This window comes from Pristiophorus japonicus, chromosome 1 (genome assembly GCF_044704955.1).
Source record: "Pristiophorus japonicus isolate sPriJap1 chromosome 1, sPriJap1.hap1, whole genome shotgun sequence".
Lineage (NCBI taxonomy): Eukaryota > Metazoa > Chordata > Chondrichthyes > Pristiophoridae > Pristiophorus > Pristiophorus japonicus.
The window spans coordinates 149,320,139-149,338,279 of record NC_091977.1 but is presented as its reverse complement, the minus strand read 5'-3'; the positions used below and the strand labels follow the sequence as shown (position 1 = coordinate 149,338,279).

At 46.0% G+C, this 18,141-nt stretch overlaps 1 protein-coding gene across 3 annotated transcripts in view; it reads left to right on the top strand.

Moving 5' to 3' along the window:
* Nucleotides 1–18,141, top strand: part of mcc (MCC regulator of WNT signaling pathway) — a 448,431-nt gene that overhangs the window by 103,838 nt on the left and 326,452 nt on the right. The window lies entirely within an intron of this gene.

The window sequence follows — 18,141 nt, the reverse complement described above, 5'->3', positions numbered from 1 at the left end:
TGGGGTAGCACTGTTAAAGGATGAGATCAGTGTGTTAGTGAGAAACTATATTGGCTCAGAAGATCAAGATGTTGAATCAGTTTGGATGGAGATAAGGAATTATAAGGGGAAAAAGTTGCTGGTGGGCGTAGTCTGTGGGCCCCCTAACAGTAGCTTCGCAGGCACTGGTTATGGAGGCCTGAAGGGCAGACCAAGCGCTGTGGGCTTTCTGCGTCTCGAGGTCATGAAGGCACGCCAGGTCAGTCACCTAAGGACTCATTTTTAGAGCGGAAGCAAGTCATCCTTGATTCTGAGGGACTGCGTATGATGATGATAACAGTAGCTACACTGTTGGGCGGAGTATTAATGAAGAATTCATGGAGGCTTGTAAAAAAGGAATGGCAATTTTAACCTTCATATTGATTGGACAAAGCAAATTAGCCTTGAGGAAGAGTTCATAGAGTGAATCCGGGATAGTTTCCTTCAACAGTACGTTGCGGAATGAACCAGGGAGCAGGCTATTTTAGATCTGGTACTGTGTAATGAGACGGGTTTTAATAAACGACCTCCGAGTAAAGAATCCTTTAAGAATGAGTGACGATAACATGGTTGAATTTCGAATTCAGTTGGTTCTCAAACCAGGGTCTTAAGCTTAAATAAAGGAGGCTACAAAGGTATGAAGGCAGAGTTGGCTAAAGTGGACTGGGAAAATAGATTAAAGTATGAGACGGTTGATGAGCAGTGGCAGACAATTAAGGAGATATTTCATAACTCGCAACAAAATATATCCCAATAAGAAAGAAAGAAAGACTAAGAGAAGGGATAACCATCCATGGCTAACTAAGGAAATAAGGGATGGTATCAAATTGAAAACAAGGGCCTACAATGTGGTCAAGACTAGTGGGAGGCCAGAGGATTGGGAAACTTTGTTAAAAGCCAACAAAGAACAACTAAAAAAAATATGCTGGAGGGAAGATAGATTATGAAAGTAAACTAGCACGAAATATAAAAACAGTAGGAGTTTCTACAGGTACATAAAAAGGAAAAGAGTGGCTAAAATAAATGTTGGCCCCCTAGAGGATGAGACTGGGGAATTAATAATGGGGAACATGGAAATGACAGACATTGAGCAAATATTTTGTATCGGTCTTCACGGCAGAGGACACTAAACACATCCCAATAGTGTATAATCAAGGGGCTATAGGGAGGGAGGAACTTAATACAATCACTATCACTAAAGAAGTAGTACTCGGTAAAATAATGGGACTAAAGGTGGACAAGTCCCCTGGACCTGACGGCTTACATCCTAGCGTCTTAAGAGAAATGGTTGCAGAGATAGCGGATGGATTGGTTGCAATCTACCAAAATTCCCTGGATTCTGGGGTGGTCCCAGTGGATTGGAGAACTGCAAATGTAACACTCCTATTTATTTAAAAAAAAAAAGGAGGCAGACAAAAAGCAGGAAACTATAGACCAGTTAGCTTAACATCTGTCATTGGGAAAATTGTGGAGTCCATTATTAAGGAAGCAGTAGCAGGGCATTTGGAAAAGCATAATTTAATCAAGCAGAGTCAGCATGATTTTTTGAAAGGGAAATCATATTTGACAAATTTGCTGGAGTTCTTTGAGGATGTAATGAGCAGGGTGGATAAGGGGGAACCAGTGGATGTGGTGTATTTGGATTTACAGAAGGCATTTGACAAGGTGCCACATAAAAGGTTACTGAACAAGATAAAAATTCATGGGGTTGGGGGTAATATTTTAGCATGGATAGAGGATTGGCTAACAAACAGAAAACAGAACGTCTGGATAAATGGATCATTTTCTGGTTGGCAAACAGTGACTAATGGGATGCCGCAGGGGTGCTGGGGCCTCAACTATTTACAATCTATTTTAATGATTTGGATGAAGGGACTAAGTGCAATGTAGCCAAGTTTGCTGATGATACAAAGATGAGTGGGAAAGCAAATTGTGAGGAGGACACACACAAATCTGCAAAGGGATATAGACCGGGTAAGTGAGCAGGCAAAAATTTGGCAGATGGCATATAATGTGGGAAAATGTGAGGCTAACCACTTTGGCAGAAAAAATAGAAAAGCAAATTATAATTTAAATGGAGAAAAATTGCAAAGTGCTGCAGTGCAGAGGGACCTGGGGATCCTTGTGCATGAAACACAAAGTTAGAATGCAGGTTCAGCAAGTAATCAGGAAGGCAAATGGAATGTTGGCCTTTACAAAAGGGTATACTTGCTTTGGAGGCAGTTCAGAGAAGGATCACTTGGTTGGTTCTGGGGATGAGGGGGTTGACTTATAAAGATAGGTTAAGTTGGTTGGGACTATACTCATTGGAGTTCAGAAGAATGAGGGGTGATTTTATCGAAACGTTTAAGCTAATGAGGGGGCAGAGTGGATATTTCCACTCTGGGGAAACTAAAACTAGGGGACGTAGTCTCCGAATAAGAGGCCGCCGATTTAAAACTGAGGTGAGGAGGAATTTCTTCTGAAGGTTGTAAATCTATGGAATTGTCTGCCCCCGAGAGCTGTGGAGGCTGGGTCATTGAATATATTTAAGGAGGAGATAGACAGCTTTTTGAGCGATAAGGGAGTAAAGGATTACGGGGAGGGAAGTGGAGCTGAGTCCATGATCAGATCAGCCATGATCTGATTAAATGGCAGAGCAGGCTCGAAGGGCCAAATGGCCTACTCCTGCTCCTATTTCTTATGTTCTTTTGTATTGTTGTGATGGAACTGCAGTATTCCCAAGTGCCAAACGTGCCTTCGAGGAGAAACCAACACATAACATCAAAGGACTATCTTCTTCTTGGGCAGTCCCTCAGAGTCGAAAATGACTTGCTTCCACACTAGAAATGAGTTCTCCGGTGACTGAAGAGTGCAATGCGGGACCTACAGTCTTTGTCACAGGTGGGGCAGACGGTGGTTGAAGGAGCGAATGGGTGGGGTGCTTGGGTTGCCATGCGCTCCTTCCGCTGTTTACGCTTGGCTTCAGCTTGCTCCCGGCGAAGAGACTGGACGTGTTCGGCGCCTTCCCGGATGCTTTTCTTCCACTTTGAGCGGTCTTCGGCTAGGGATTCCCAAGTGGCAGTGGGAATGTTGCACGTTTTCAAGGAGGCTTTGAGGATGTCCTTGAAGCATTTCCTTTGTGCACTTGGGGCTCTGTTTGCCGTGTCGAAGCTCTGAGTAGAGCGCTTGTTTTGGGAGTCTTGTGACGGGCATGCGCACGATGTGGCCTGTCCAACGGTGCTGATTGAGCGTGGTCAGTGCTTCGATGCTGGGGAAGTTGGCCTGAGCGAGAACACTGACGTGGGTGCGCCTATCCTGCCAATGGATTTGCAGGATCTTGCGGAGGCAGCGTTGGTGGTACTTCTCCAATGTTTTGAGTTGCCTATTGTACATAGTCCATGTCTCTGAACCATACCCATCCTCCGATATCACTACTGCTCTGTATACCATGAGCTTGGTGCCAGGTTTGAGGTCCTGGTCTTCAAACACACACTCCCTCAGCTGCATTGGCACACTAAAGGCGGTGTTGGACCTCGTCGTCAATGTCTACCCTCATTGACAGTAAGCTCCTGAGGTATGGAAAATGGTCCACGTTGTCCAACACCTCATTGTGGATTTTGATAATCAGGGGGCAGTGCTGTGTGGCAGGGGCAGGTTGGTAGAGGACCTTTGTCTTACTGATGTTTAGTCTCGTATGCTACAGTGAAGGTGTTGACAATGGCTTGGAGTTCGGCCTCCTGAGTGTGCACAGACGCAAGCGTCATTTGCTTACTGTAATTCAATGACCGAGGATGGGACGATCTTGGATCTGGCCTGGAGGCAGCGGAGGTTGAACAGATTCCCATTTGTTCTGTAATTTAGCTCCACTCCAGTGGAAAGCTTGCTGAGGGTGAGATGATGCATTGCAGCAAGGAAGATCGAGAAGGGCTTTGGTGTGATGACACAGGCTTGCTTGACCCCGGTCCGAACGTGAATTGAGTCTGTGGTGGATCCGTTGTTCAGGATCACGGCTTGCATGTCATCATGAAGTAGGCGGAGGATGGTGACAAACTTGAGGGCAGCCGAATCCCTCACGAGCCATGTACAAGGGTTGGTTCTGTTCCCTGCATTTCTCTTGTATTTGCCGCGTGGTGGAGATCATGTCCATTGTGTCCCTTAGTGGGCGGAATCTGCATTGCGACTCTAGGAGGAGCTCTTCAGCCACAAGAAAGCGATTGAGGAGGATTCTTGCAATGACTTTCCCTGTGGCCGACAGCAGGGAAACTCCTCTGTAGTAATGTCATCGGACTTGTCACATTTCTTGAAGATGGTCACGATTACAGCGTCTGAGAGTTCCTGGCATGCTCTCCTCCTTCCAGATAAAAGAAATTCGGTCATGTATTTGCGGCAATAGTGCTTCTCTGCCATGTTTTGCTGCTTCGGTGGGGATTCCATCTGCTCCTGAGGCGGCCTTGTTCTTCAGTTGTCGGATGGCCTTTTCTACCTCCTGCCGGGCTGGAGTTGTGCTGAGATGGTGGTAGGTAGCATGCTGCGGGATGGAGTCAAGGACACTCATGTCGAGGATTATAAGCTCCATTCATCAGTCTAATTCCATCTTCATTCTTCAAGATGACAATGTCACTGTTTGTAACGTCCAATTCGCTTCCCTCACCAGACATAATAGCGGCAATTTCTGGTACAGTGGGAGCTTTATACTGTTGGCAATTCATTTTTTGCCCCCCCCCCCACTCATTAGAACAAATTACTATGCACACTTTACTGCAAGGGTGTTTAATAAACTCTACAGCTGTCTTGTAGAAATGGACATAGGATTTTACTTGCGTATCATAGCCTTCACATCTTCTATGTTCTTCAAAACAATTACGCAAACAAATTAAATTCCTCTTGCGTTGAACTGTCCACAAATGCCTGCACTCTGAATTTTGGCACTGACTCTTGACCTTGTCCATTCTTCACGAAGAATGGTACAAAATTCACCTTCAGGCTGGCTAGGAAGCTCGTATATCACAATATCCACCGACTGCTTCTTTTGATGAAACATTATGCTTAGTTTGGACAAGTTAGCAGCAGTAGAAGGTCCATCCATAATCCCCTTACTAACATCTCCACCAAATGGAAGAGCATTAGAAGTAGAATAACTCTAAGTATGATGACTACATTGTTTTAGATGACTGGCACTCCTCCTGAAACACACATCGTCTAGTAAGAGATGCAGTTGATAGCGTCGATGAAAGACCACAAAGGGCTACTAAGCTTGTGTAAATGGTGCACTGAACGCTGTTTTGAAACTGAACTGGATAATCCTGCAGCAATTCGACAAACCTGACGACAATGAGAACACTAATCTGACTTTCCCCAAGTTCAATCCTTTGTCTGGCATTATGGCATGTACTTGGAATACATACATAAGGACATAAGAACATAAGAAATAGGAACAGGAGTAGGCCATTTGGCCCCTGGAGCGTGCTCCTCCATTCAATAAGATCATGGCTGATCTGATCATGGACTCGGCGGCACTTCCCTGCCCGCTTCCCATAACCCTTTATTCCCTTATCGCTCAAAAATCTCTATCTCCGCCTTAAATATATTCAATAACCCAGCCTCCACAGCTCTCTGGGGCAGAGAATTCCACAGGTTCACAACCCTCTGAGAGAAGAAATTTCTCCTCATCTCAGTTTTAAATGGGTGGCCCCTTATTCTAAGACTATATCCCCTACTTTTAGTTTCCTGAGTGCAAATATCCACTCTGCATCCACCTTGTCGAGCCCCCTCATTATCTTATATATTTCAATAAGATAACTTCTCATTCTTCTGAACTCCAATGTGTATAGGCCCAACCTACTGAACCTATCCTCAAGTCAACCCCCTCACCTCTGGAATCAACCTAGTGAACTTTCTCTGAACAGCCTCCCATGCAAGTATATCCTTTCTTAAATACGGAGACCAAAACTGTACGCAGTACTCTAGGTGTGGCTTCACCAATACCCCTGTACAGTTGTAGCAAGACTTCTCTGCTTTTATACTCTCTCCCTCTTACAATAAAGGCCAACATTCCATTTGCCTTCCTGATTACTTGCTGTATCCGCACACTAACTTTTTGTGTTTCATGCACAATGACCCCCAGGTGTCTCTGTACTGCAACACTTTGCAATTTTTCTCCATTTAAATTATAATTTGCTTTTCTATTATTTCTGCCAAAGTGGATAACCTCACATTTTCCCACATTATATACTCCATCTGCCAAATATTTGCTCATTCACTTAGCCTGTCTATATCCCTTTGCAGATTTTTTGCTTTCCCACACACCTTTGTATCATCAGAAAACTTGGCTACGTTACACTCGGTCCCTTCATACAAGTCATTAGATAGATTGTAAATAGTTGAGGACCCAGCACTGATCCCTGTGGCACCCCACTAGTCACTGTTTGCCAAATGACCCATTTATCCTGACTCTCTGTTTTCTGTTAGCCAATCCTCTATCCATGCTAATATATTACCTCTTCTGGAAATCCAAATACACATTCACTGGTTCCCCCTTATCCACCCTGTTCGTTACATCCTCAAAGAACTCCAGCAAATTTGTCAAACATGATTTTCCTTTCATAAAACCATGCTGACTCTGCTTGATTGAATCATGCTTTACCAAATCTCCCGCTCCTGCTTCCTTAATAATGGACTCCAGCATTTTCCAAATGACACATGTTCGGCTAACTGGTCTATAGTTTCCTGCTTTTTCTCTCCTTTTTTAAATAGGGGGCGTTACATTTGCGGTTTTCTAATCTGCTGTGACCGCCCCAGAATCCAGAAAATTTTGGTAGATTACAGCCAAAGCATCCACTATCTCTGCAGCCACTTCTCTTAAGACCCTAGGATGTAAGCCATCAGGTCTGGGTGACTTGTCTGCCTTTAGTCCCATTATTTTATTGACGACTACTTCATTATTTTATTGACTATGACTCCCTCCCTGTAGCCCCTTGATTATCCACTATTGGGATATGTTTAGTGTCTTCTACTGTGAAGACCGATACAAAATATTTGTTCAGCGTCTCTGCCATTTCCCTGTTCTCCATTATTAATTCCCCAGTCTCATTCTCTAGGGGACCAACATTTACTTTAGCCACTCTTTTTTTTCCTTTTTATGTACCTGTTGAAACTCTTATTATCTGTTTTTATATTTCGTGCTAGTTTACTTTCATCATCTTTCTTTCCTCTCAGTCATTTTTTTTAGTCGTTCTTTGCTGGCTTTTAAAAGTTTCCCAATTCTCTGGCCTCCCACTAGGCAACATTGTATGCCTTTGTTTTCAATTTGATACCCTCCCTTATTTCCTTAGTTAGCCATGAATGGTTATCCCTTCTCTTTCAGTCTTTCCTTCTCATTGGGATCTATTTTTGTTGCGAGTTCTGAAATATCTCCTTAAATGTCTGCCACTGCTCATCAACTGTCCGATTCTTTAGTCTAATTTCCCAGTCCACTTTAGCCAGCACTGCCCACATACCTTTGTAGTCTCCTTTATTTAAACTTAGGACCCTGGTTTGAGAACCAACTTTCTTGCCCTGCCCTCCAACTGAATTTGAAATTCAACCATATTATGGTCACTCATTGAGAGGATCTTTTACTACGAGGTCATTTATTAATCCTGTCTCATTACACAGTACCAGATCTAGGATAGCCTCCCTGGTTGGTTCCGCAACGCACTGTTCAAGGGAACTATCCCAGATACTGGGCCCAAGTTTCCACATGATTCGCGCCTGATTTTTAGGAGCAACTGGTTGAGAACGGACTATTTTAGAAATCGCAATTCTCCACATTTTCTTTTCTGCAGTTCTAGTTTAGAACAGAATTTTTTCTTCAAAAGGGGGCGTGTCCGGCCACTGACGCCTGATTTGAAAGTTTCCACAGTGAAAATGTACTCCAAACTAAAGTAGAATGGAGCCAGTGAAGATTTTTGTAGAACTGAAAAAAACAGTTCTACACATTAAAAAAATCAGGCGCAGGTTACAAATTAGGCGTTCAGAACGAGGTGGGGGGGGGAAGGGAACTCATTAAATTCGACAATAAATCCTTATTTATACTTCTACAAATATTATACAAATAAATCCAACCTGAATAAACATTTATAAGCCAAGAAAAGATTAAATAAACCATCTTCCTACCTGTGTGAAAGTGCTTCAGCCAGGGAGAATTCTGCAGCCGTTCGTGCCGCTGAGTGGGAGGGAGGGAGGGAGGGCGAGCGAGAGAGATCGGGAACAGGAGCGCGGGTCAGTCGGGGGGGAGCGGGTGTCGGGTCGGGGGGGGGCGGGGCGGCTGTCGGGGCGGGGGGGGGCAGCGGGTGTCGGGTCGAGTGTCGGGGGGGGGGGGGGGGGACGAGTGTCGGGCGGGGAGCAGGAGCTGGCCGTGGGAGGAGTCTCATTCACGCAGCCCCAGTGAGGCCATTCAGCCAGGGCTAGGGGCTGCGTGCTTCGGGCCCCTCCCACACAGTTCGGCGCCTGGAGCTACTGCACTTGCGTGCCGACTGTAGCGCGCATGTGCAGAGAGCGCCGGGACCTGGCTCCGCCCCCCCCCCCCCCACAGCTCGTGCTGGCTGCGCCGAGGGCCAGAGGACCTGTAAGTCGGTGGAGAATACCGAGGATTTTTTGAGGCGCCGTTTTAGGCGCGAAAAACGGGCGCCCAGCTCGGAGGGGCGCCCGTTTTTTTTCTTGTGGAAACTTGGGCCCACAGTCTCTGAACTACTCCTCAAGGCTACCCTGGCCAATTTGCTTTGTCCAATCAATATGAAGGTTAAAATCACCCATGATTATTGCTGTTCCTTTATTACAAGCCTCCATTATTTCTTGATTTATACTCCGTCCAACAGTGTAGTTACTGTTAGGAGGCCTATAGCCTACGCCCACCAGCGACTTTTTCCCTTTATTGTTCCTTATCTCCACCCAAACTGATTCAACATCTTGATCCTCTGAGCCAATATCATTTCTCACGAAAGCACTGATCCCATCCTTTATTAACAGTGCTACCCCACCTCCTTTTCCTTCCTGTCTGTTCTTCCGAATTGTCAAATAATTCAATGAACAGTTGATAACCCCTTATCTTCACTACCAACTTCAGTACAATGAACAGACAGTTGCTCCCTCTTAACCTGCAGTCATCAAAAACAAACTGAACTCAAAGTAAGCTTAGTAGTTGGAATTGCTTCCAATTGCACGTGTTTCTTATCACTACCAACATGACCATAAAGACATTGCGGACACCTCTGCATCCATAATCTATTCATCGGTTTCCTTTTGTTAAAGCTGTGTTAAATGGAGCACAGCAGTTGTGCACTCTTGTACATGGATGGCACATTGACCAGCACGTTAAGGAACGGATACTTCTTACGAGCACACATGACTATGACTACCACCTCAAACGACAAGCATATTCTGTTTATCTCATTGTCCACAATCGAACATCCATTCAATGTGTTCCAAAGCCACTCGTGACCTTGTGCAGTAGACATCTCTTCGAATTGACTGTTGCTTAGAATCGTAAAATAGTCATCATCATAGGCAGTCCCTTGGAATCGAGGAAGACTTGCTTCCGCTCCTGAAGTGAGTTCTTTGGTGGCTGAACAGTCCAATACGAGAGCCACAGACTCTCACAGGTGGAACAGATAGTCGTTGAGGGAAGCGGTGGGAGGGACTGGTTTGCCGCACGCTCTTTCAGCACAGAAGGAGGCCGTTTGGCCCAACGAGTGCGCGGCTCTTTCGAAGAGCAATCCCGTTCTCCCCCTCTCCCATATTTCTGCAATTTTTTCTCCTCGAAGTATTTATCCAATTCCCTTTTGAAAGCTTCAATTGAATCTGATTCCACCACCCAACAGTGCATTCCAAATCCGAACCACTTGTTGCGTAAAAAAGTTTTTCCTCATGTCATAGAAACATAGAAAATAGGTGCAGGAGTAGGCCATTTGGCCCTTCGAGCCTGCACCGCCATTCAATAAGACCATGTCTTATCATTCCTTCAGTACCCCTTGATCCCCTTAACCGTAAGGGCCATATCTAACTCCCTCTTGAATATATCCAATGAACTGGCATCAACAACTCTCTGTGGCAGGGAATTCCACAGGTCAACAACTCTGAGTGAAGAAGTTTCTCCTTATCTCAGTCCTAAATGGCATACCCCTTATCCTAAGACTATGTCCCCTGGTTCTGGATTTCCCCCAACATCGAGAACATTCTTCCCGCATCTAACCTGTCCAGTCCCGTCAGAATCTTATATGTTTCTATGAGATCCTCTCTCATCCTTCTAAACGCCAGTGAATAAAGGCCCAGTTGATCCAGTCTATCCTCATATGACAGCCCAACCATCCCTGGAATCAGTCTGGTGAACCTTCGCTGCATTCCCTCAATAGCAAGAATGTCCTTCTTCAGACGAGGAGACCAAACCTGAACACAATATTCCAGGTGAGGCCTCACCAAGGCCCTGTACAACTGCAGTAAGACCTCCCTGCCTCTATATTCAAATCCCCTAGCTATGAAGGCCAACATACCATTTGCCTTCTTTACCTCCTGCTGTACCTGCGTGCCCACTTTCAGTGACTGATGAACCATGACACCCAGGTCTCGTTGTCTTTTTCTAGTCTGCCGCCATTCAGATATTCTGCTTTCGTGTTATTGCCCCCAAAATGGATAACCTCACATTTATCCACATTATACTGCATCTGCCACGTATTTGCCCACTCACCTAATCTGTCCAAGTCACCCTGCAGCCTCTTAGCGTCCTCCTCACAGCTCACACCGCTACCCAGTTTAGTGTCATCTGCAAACTTGGAGATATTACACTCTATTCCTTCATCCAAATCATTAATGTATATTGTAAAGAGCTGGGGTCCCATCACTGAGCCCTGCGGCACCCCACTAGTAACTGCCTGCCATTCTGAAAAGGATCCCGACTCTCTGCTTCCTGTCTGCCAACCAGTTCTCTATCCATGTCAGTATATTACCCCCAATTACATGCGCTTTGATTTTGTACACCAATCTCTTGTGCGGGACCTTGTCAAAAGCCTTTTGAAAGTCCAAATACACCACATCCACTGGTTCTCCCTTGTCCACTCTACTAGTTACATCCTCAAAAAATTCCAGAAGATTTGTCAAGCATGATTTCCCCTTCATAAATCCATGCTGACTAGGACCGATCCTGTCACTGCTTTCCAAATGCGCTGCTATTTCATCCTTAATAATTGATTCCAACATTTTCCCCACGACTGATGTTTGGTTAATAGGTCTATAATTACCCGCTTTTTCCCTCCCTTTTTAAAAAGTGGTGTTATATTAGCTACCCTCCCGTCCATAGGAACTGATCCCGAGTCGATAGACTGTTGGAAAATGATCACCAATGCATCCACTATTTCTAGGGCCACTTCCTTAAGTACTCTGGGATGCAGACTATCAGGCCCCGGGGATTTATCAGCCTTCAATCCCATCAATTTCCCTAACACAATTTCCCGCCTAATAAGGATATCTTTCAGTTCTCACTAGATCCACTGTCCCCTCGTACATTTGGAAGGTTATTTGTATCTTCCTTTGTGAAGACAGAACCGGAGTATTGGTTCAATTGGTCTGCCATTTCTTTGTTCCCCATTATAAATTCACCTGACCCTGACTGTAAGGGACCTATGTTTGTCTTTACTAATCTTTTTCTCTTCACATATTTATAGAAGCTTTTGCAGTCAGTTTTTATGTTCCCTGCAAGCTTCCTCTCGTACTCTATTTTCCCCCTCCTAATTAAACCCTTTGTCCTCCTCTGTTGAATTCTAAACTTCTCCCAGTCCTCAAGTTTGTTGCTTTTTCTAGCCAATTTATATGCCTCTTCCTTGGTTTTAACACTATTCTTAATTTCCCTTGTTAGCCATGGTTGAGCCACTATTCCCAGTTTTATTTTTACTCCAGACAGGGATGTACAATTGCTGAAGTTCATCCATGTGATCTTTAAATGTTTGCCATTGCTTATCCACCGTCAACCCTTTAAGTATCCTCTGCCAGTCTATTCTAGCCAATTCACACCTCATACCGTCGAAGTTACTTTTCCTTAAGTTCAGGACCCTAGTTTCCGAATTAACTTTGTCACTCTCCATCTTAATAAGGAATTCTACCATATTATGGTCACTTTTCCCCAAAGGGCCTCGCACAACAAGATTGCTAATTAGTCCCTTCTCATTACACATCACCCAGTCTAGGATGGCCAGCTCCCTGGTTGGTTCCTCGACATTGGTCTAGAAAACCATCTCTAGTTCTTTTGCCAATCGTCTTAAATCTATGACCCTTGGTTACAGACCCTTCCGCCATTGGAAACAGTTTATCTTTATTTACTATATCTAAACCCTTCATGATTTTCAATATCTCTATCAAATCTCCTCTTGACTTTCTTTGCTCGAAGGCGAACAACCCCAGCTTCTCCAGTCTACCCATGTAACTACAACCCCTCATCCTCAGAACCATTCCAGTAACTCTTTTCTGTACCCTCTCCAAAGCCATCACATCATTCCTAACGTGTGGTGCCCAGAATTGGACACTACTCCAGCTGAGAATGAACTAGTGTTTTATATATGTTTAGCATAATTTCCTGGCTTTTGTACTCTACACCTGTGTTTATAAAGCCCAAGATCCCTTATGCTTTCTTAACGGCTTTGTTGTACCTGTCTTACTACCTTCAAAGATTTGTGCACAAGCACCCCCAGGTCTCTGTTCCTGCACTCCTTTTAAAATTGTAGCATTTAACGTATATTGTCTCTCCTCATTGTTCCTACCAAAATTCATCACCTCACACTTTTCTGCATTGAATTTCATCTGCCATGTATCCACCCATTCCACCAGCCGGTTTGCTCTTGAAGTGTTTTACTATCTTGCGACCTATATCCCCAAGTCTAAGTCATGATATCAAAAATAACAGTGGTCCAAGTCAATGTTCCTGTTAATTTTTTTTGTGCGCGCAGGCCATTTAAAGTTTTTCGCATTGAAAAGCTGGCGAGCTAACTGCGCAGGAAGTCCAGAGAGCGGTGCGACTGCGCAGCTTAAAGGCAACATTGGTCCTGGTGCTGAACTCTGGGGAACAACACTGTTTACCTCACTACAGTCCAAAGGTGGTGGAGGGAGTGACAATCAAGTGGGCTGCTTTGTCCTAGATGGTGTTTAGCTTCCAAGTGTTGTTGGAGCTAGCTGCACTCATCCAGGCAAGTGGAGAGTATTCCATCACACTCCTGACTTGTGCCTTGTAGATGGTGGAAAGGCTTTGGGGAGTCACGAGGTGAGACACTCGCCACAGAATACCCAGCCTCTGACCAGCTCTTGTAGTTAGTATTTATGTGGCTGGTCCAGTTAGGTTTTTGGTCAATTGTGAGCCCCAGGATGTTGGTGGTAGGGATTGCACATGGAACTGAACACTGCAACCAGAGGTGAACAATCCCCATTTCTGACTTTATGATGAAGATAGTTGGGGCTAGGTCATTGCTCGAAGGAACCCCTGCACCAATGTCCTGTGGCTGAGATGACTGGTCTCCAACAACCGCAACCATCTTCCTGTGTGCAAGGTAGGACTCCAGCCAGTGGAGGGTTTCCCCCTAATTTCCATTGTCTTCAATTTTACTAGGACTCCTTGATGCCACACTCGGTCAAATGCTGCCTTGATGTCAAGTTCAGTCACTCTCGCTTCACCTCAGCAATTTAGCTCTTTTGCTCGTTTTTGGACCAAAGCTGTATTGAGGTCTGGAGCCGAGTGGTCCTAGCGGAACTCAAACTGAGCATCGCTGAGTAGGTTATTGGTGCGTCCCAGGCCAAAGACCGCCCTAAGTGGAGGAAGTGCATCCGGGAGGGCGCTGAGCACCTCGAGTCTCATCGGCGAAAGCATGCAGAAATCAAGCGCAGGCAGCAGAAAGAGTGTGCGGCAAACCTGTCCCATCCACCCCTTCCCTCAACGACTATCTGTCCCACCTGGACCGAGTCTGTGGCTCTCATATGGGACTGTTCAGCCACCTAAGAACTCATATTTTAAGAGTGGAAGCAAGTCTTCCTCCATTCCGAGGGACTGCCTATGATGATGATGATGATTGGTGCATAAGTGCCGCTTGATAACACTTTCGACTTCCTCTTCCTCTTCTTCCTCTTCCTCCTCCCTCCTCTTCTTTTCTTCCTCCTCCTCCCTCCTCTTCCTCTCGGTCGAGAATACTTGCTTCCACACTAAAAATGAGTACTTCTGATGAACTCATTTTAAACGGTGGAAGATACCTGTGTGTGAATTCTTTTAACGTGGGGTAGCTGTTGCACACCAGCCATCACGTGGGCTTGACAGAGCACGGTCTTGGTCCAGTGGCAAGGGGATCCAAGACGATTGGAGACCAGGCTCTGCCACATGTGCCCATATATACACACAAACTCAAACATACTCCTACTGTCCTCCTGCCTTCCTCCTTCCCACAGGACACCTCTCTACGTGGAATTCATAGTACACAATTTGAGCCTCACGACCTCACAGCCTCACTGTTGGCCCGTGCTGCATCTTCCCTTGGTCTTGTCCATGCTGCTCCACCTCTGGACTCCGACCTCGTCCGTCCTCTCCTCGCCGCTCTCGACTTCCGCTCCCGACCTCCGCTTTGTTGATTTTGCTGCTGCGGTGGCTAGCTTTTTTTGATTTTCCCACAGCTCCAGCCTCACGCTCCAAACTCCACCTGCTCCAAACCTTCCATCGCTTTGCTGATGATTGAGAGTAGACTGATGGGACGATAATTGGCCGGATTGGATTTGTTCTGCTTTTTGTGGACAGAACACACCTGGACAGTTTTCCAGATTGTCGGGTGGAGGCCAAGGTGGATCTTCCAGTTGGCATTTGCGCTTTAGCCCTGTATTTTGCACTCGTGCTGGGCTCTGCCATCATTGAGGATGCGGATGTTCATGGAGCCTCCGCCACCTGTTAGTTGTTTAATGGTCCATCACCATTCACGACTAGATGTGGCAGGACTCCAGAGCTTTGTTCTGATCCTTTGTTGAGGGATTGCTTAGCTCTGTATATAACATGCTGCTTCTGCTGTTTAACATGCATGTAGTCCAGTGTTGCAGCTTCACCAGCTTGGCACCTCATTTTTAGGTATACCTGGTGCCGTTCCTGGCATGCTCTTCCGCACTCTTCGTTGAACCAGGTTGCTCCCCTCGTTTGATGGTAATGGCAGAGTGAGGATATGCCGGGCGATGAGGTTACAGATTGTAATTGAATACAATTCTTCTGCTGATGGCCCACAGTGTCTCGTGGATGCCCAATTTTGAGCTGCTAGATCTGCTCTGAACCTATCGCATTTAGCACAGTGGTACTGCCACAGAACACAATGGAGAGTGTCCTCATTGTGAATACGGGACTTCGTCTCCACAAGGACCGTGCGGTGATGACTACTACCAGTACAGTCATGGACAGATGAAGCTGTGACAGGTAGATTGGTGAGGACGAGGTCAAGTAGGTTTTTCCCTCGTGTTGGTTCTCTCACCACCTGCTGCAGATCCAGTCTGGCATATATGTCCTTCAGGATTTGGCCAACTCGGTCAGTAGTGGTGCTACCGAGCCACTCTTGGTAATGGACATCGAAGTCCCTCACTCAGAGTACATTCTGTGCCCTGAATGCTTCTCCCAAGTAGTGTTAAACATGGAGTAGTTTTGATTCATCAGCTGAAGGAGGGTGATAGGTGGTAATCAGCAGGAGGTTTCCTTCCCCATACTTGACCTGATGCCATGAAACTTTGAGGTCCGGAGTCAACCTTCAGGACTCCTAGGGCCACTCATACCCGACTGTATACTACTGTGCTACCACTTCTGGGGGGTCTGTCTTGTCTGTGGGACAGGACATACCCAGGAATGGTGATGGAGTCTGGGACATTGGCTGAAAGAAATGATTCTGTGAGTACGACTATGTCAGGCTGTTGCTTGACTCGACTGTGGGATAGCTCCTGCCAATTTTGGCACAATTCCTCAGATGTTGGTGAGGAGGATTTTGCAGGATTGACTGGTTTGGGTGGCCTTTGTCGTGTCTGAAACCAATAGCTAGGTCATGCTGGGTGGTCCATCCGGTATTATTTTTCGTAGCAGTTTGGCCCAGCCCGGAAATCGGTGCGGTCCCGGCCTGCAAGACTATCAGCAGGCCAGGGCCATTGCAGGGAGCAGAGTGTGCTGCTGCAGTAGGGCGATGGCTGCGAAGCCAGGTCGCTGATTGCAATGCGGGCAGGCACAGAAGGAGCGGCAAGAGTTTGTAGAGGGAAGTGACCCGAGCCCAGGAGAGGTGTGAGTTTGGGGCCCAGAAGAGGCGAGGGCCCAGGGACAGCATGGGCCAGCCCACACTGCGATATGTGCGCGCACTAGGTCCGTGCAGCAGAGCTGGTCTCCAGTTGTCTTGGGTAATCCTTGCCATTGGCCCAAGACCTAGCTCTGTCAAGCTCGTGTGGTGGCTGGTGTGCAACGGCCACCACGCGTTGAAAAAAATCCACGCACAGGCATCTTCCACCCTTCAAAATGTAACTCGGGATCTGGAATATTAGGTCCTTCATTGAAACACCTGTGAACTCATCCCTTTTTGGCATGGAAGCAAATCATCCTCGCTTCAAGGGACTGCCTATGATGATGATGATGGTACAACTGAGTGACTTGCTAGGCTATTTCAGAGGGCATTTAAGTGTCAACCACATTGTTTCCTTCCCTAAAGGATATTAATGAACCAGATGGGTTTTTGCAACAAGCCAGTAGTTTCCGACCTTTGCCCGGTCTGAGTTGCTATCTTTTAACCCCTACTCTTTTTTTCTTCTATAGCCAACTGGTAATCCATTCTGCTACTTGTCCCCTGACTTCACATGTTCTAACCTTAGTCATGAATTTTTATGTGGTATCTTTATTGAAGGTCTTTTGAAAATCCAAATATATTACATTTACTGCATTACCCTTGTCTATCCTTTCATTGCGCATCTTTTAAAAATGTTTTTGTCTTTGGGTTAGTTTTGACCTCTTCCGATTATAGTATCCCTAAAAGAGGAACATAGAACATAGAAATTTATAGCGCAGAAGGAGGCCATTTTGGCCCAGCGTGTCCGCACTGGCCGACAAAGAGCCATACGGCCCTAGATTAGCAGCCCTAAAGGTTACAATGAACAATGGGCGGACGGTAAAGAGCATCCGGCTCAACTAGTCCGCCCCACACAACTGCCCATGTATCGCAATATTTTACACTCCACCTGGAGCCATACGATCTCCTGGAAGAGGCAAAAAAAAACAGATTTAAAAACCCAGGCCAATTGGGGAAAAAAATCTGGGAAAATTTCTCTGACCCATCCAGGCGATCAAAACTAGTCCAGGAGACCACTCTGGCCGTTTTAGATTCACTGAAGTACTTACCATCGTATCTGTGCCAGCCAACAAGAGTCTAATCCCACTTACCAGCTCTAGATCCGTAACCCTGAAGGTTATGGCACTTCAAGTGCCCATCCAAGCACCTTTTAAATGTGATGAGGGTTTCTGCCTCTAACACCTTTCCAGGCAGTGAGTTCCAGACCCACACAACCCTCTGCATGAAGAAGCGTCCCCTAAATTCCCCTCTAACCTTCCACCAACCACCCTAAACCTATGCCCAGTGAGTTCCAGACCCACACAACCCTCTGCATGAAGAAGCGTCCCCTAAAATCCCCTCTAACCTTCCACCAACCACCCTAAACCTATGCCCCCTCATAATTGACCTCTCCACGAAGGGAAATAGGCCCTTGCTATCCCCTCAAAATGTTATACACCTCAATGAGGTCTCCCCTCTGCCTCCTCTGTTCCAAGGAGAACAAAGTCAGCCTATCCAATCTGTCCTCGTAGCTAAGATTCTCCATTCCAGGCAGCAATCCTTGTAAATTTCCTCTGCACCCTCTCCAGTGCAATCATGTCCTTCCTATAATACGACGACCAGAACTGCACACAGTCTTCCAGCTGTGCCCTAACCAGTGTATTACACAATTTAAGCATAACCTCCCAGCTCTTGTATTCTATGCCTCGGCCAATAAAGGCAAGCATTCCGTATGCCTGCTTAACCACCTTATCCACTTGGCCTGCTACTTTCAGCAATCTGTGGACAAGCACTCCAAAGTCCCTTTGTTCATCTACAC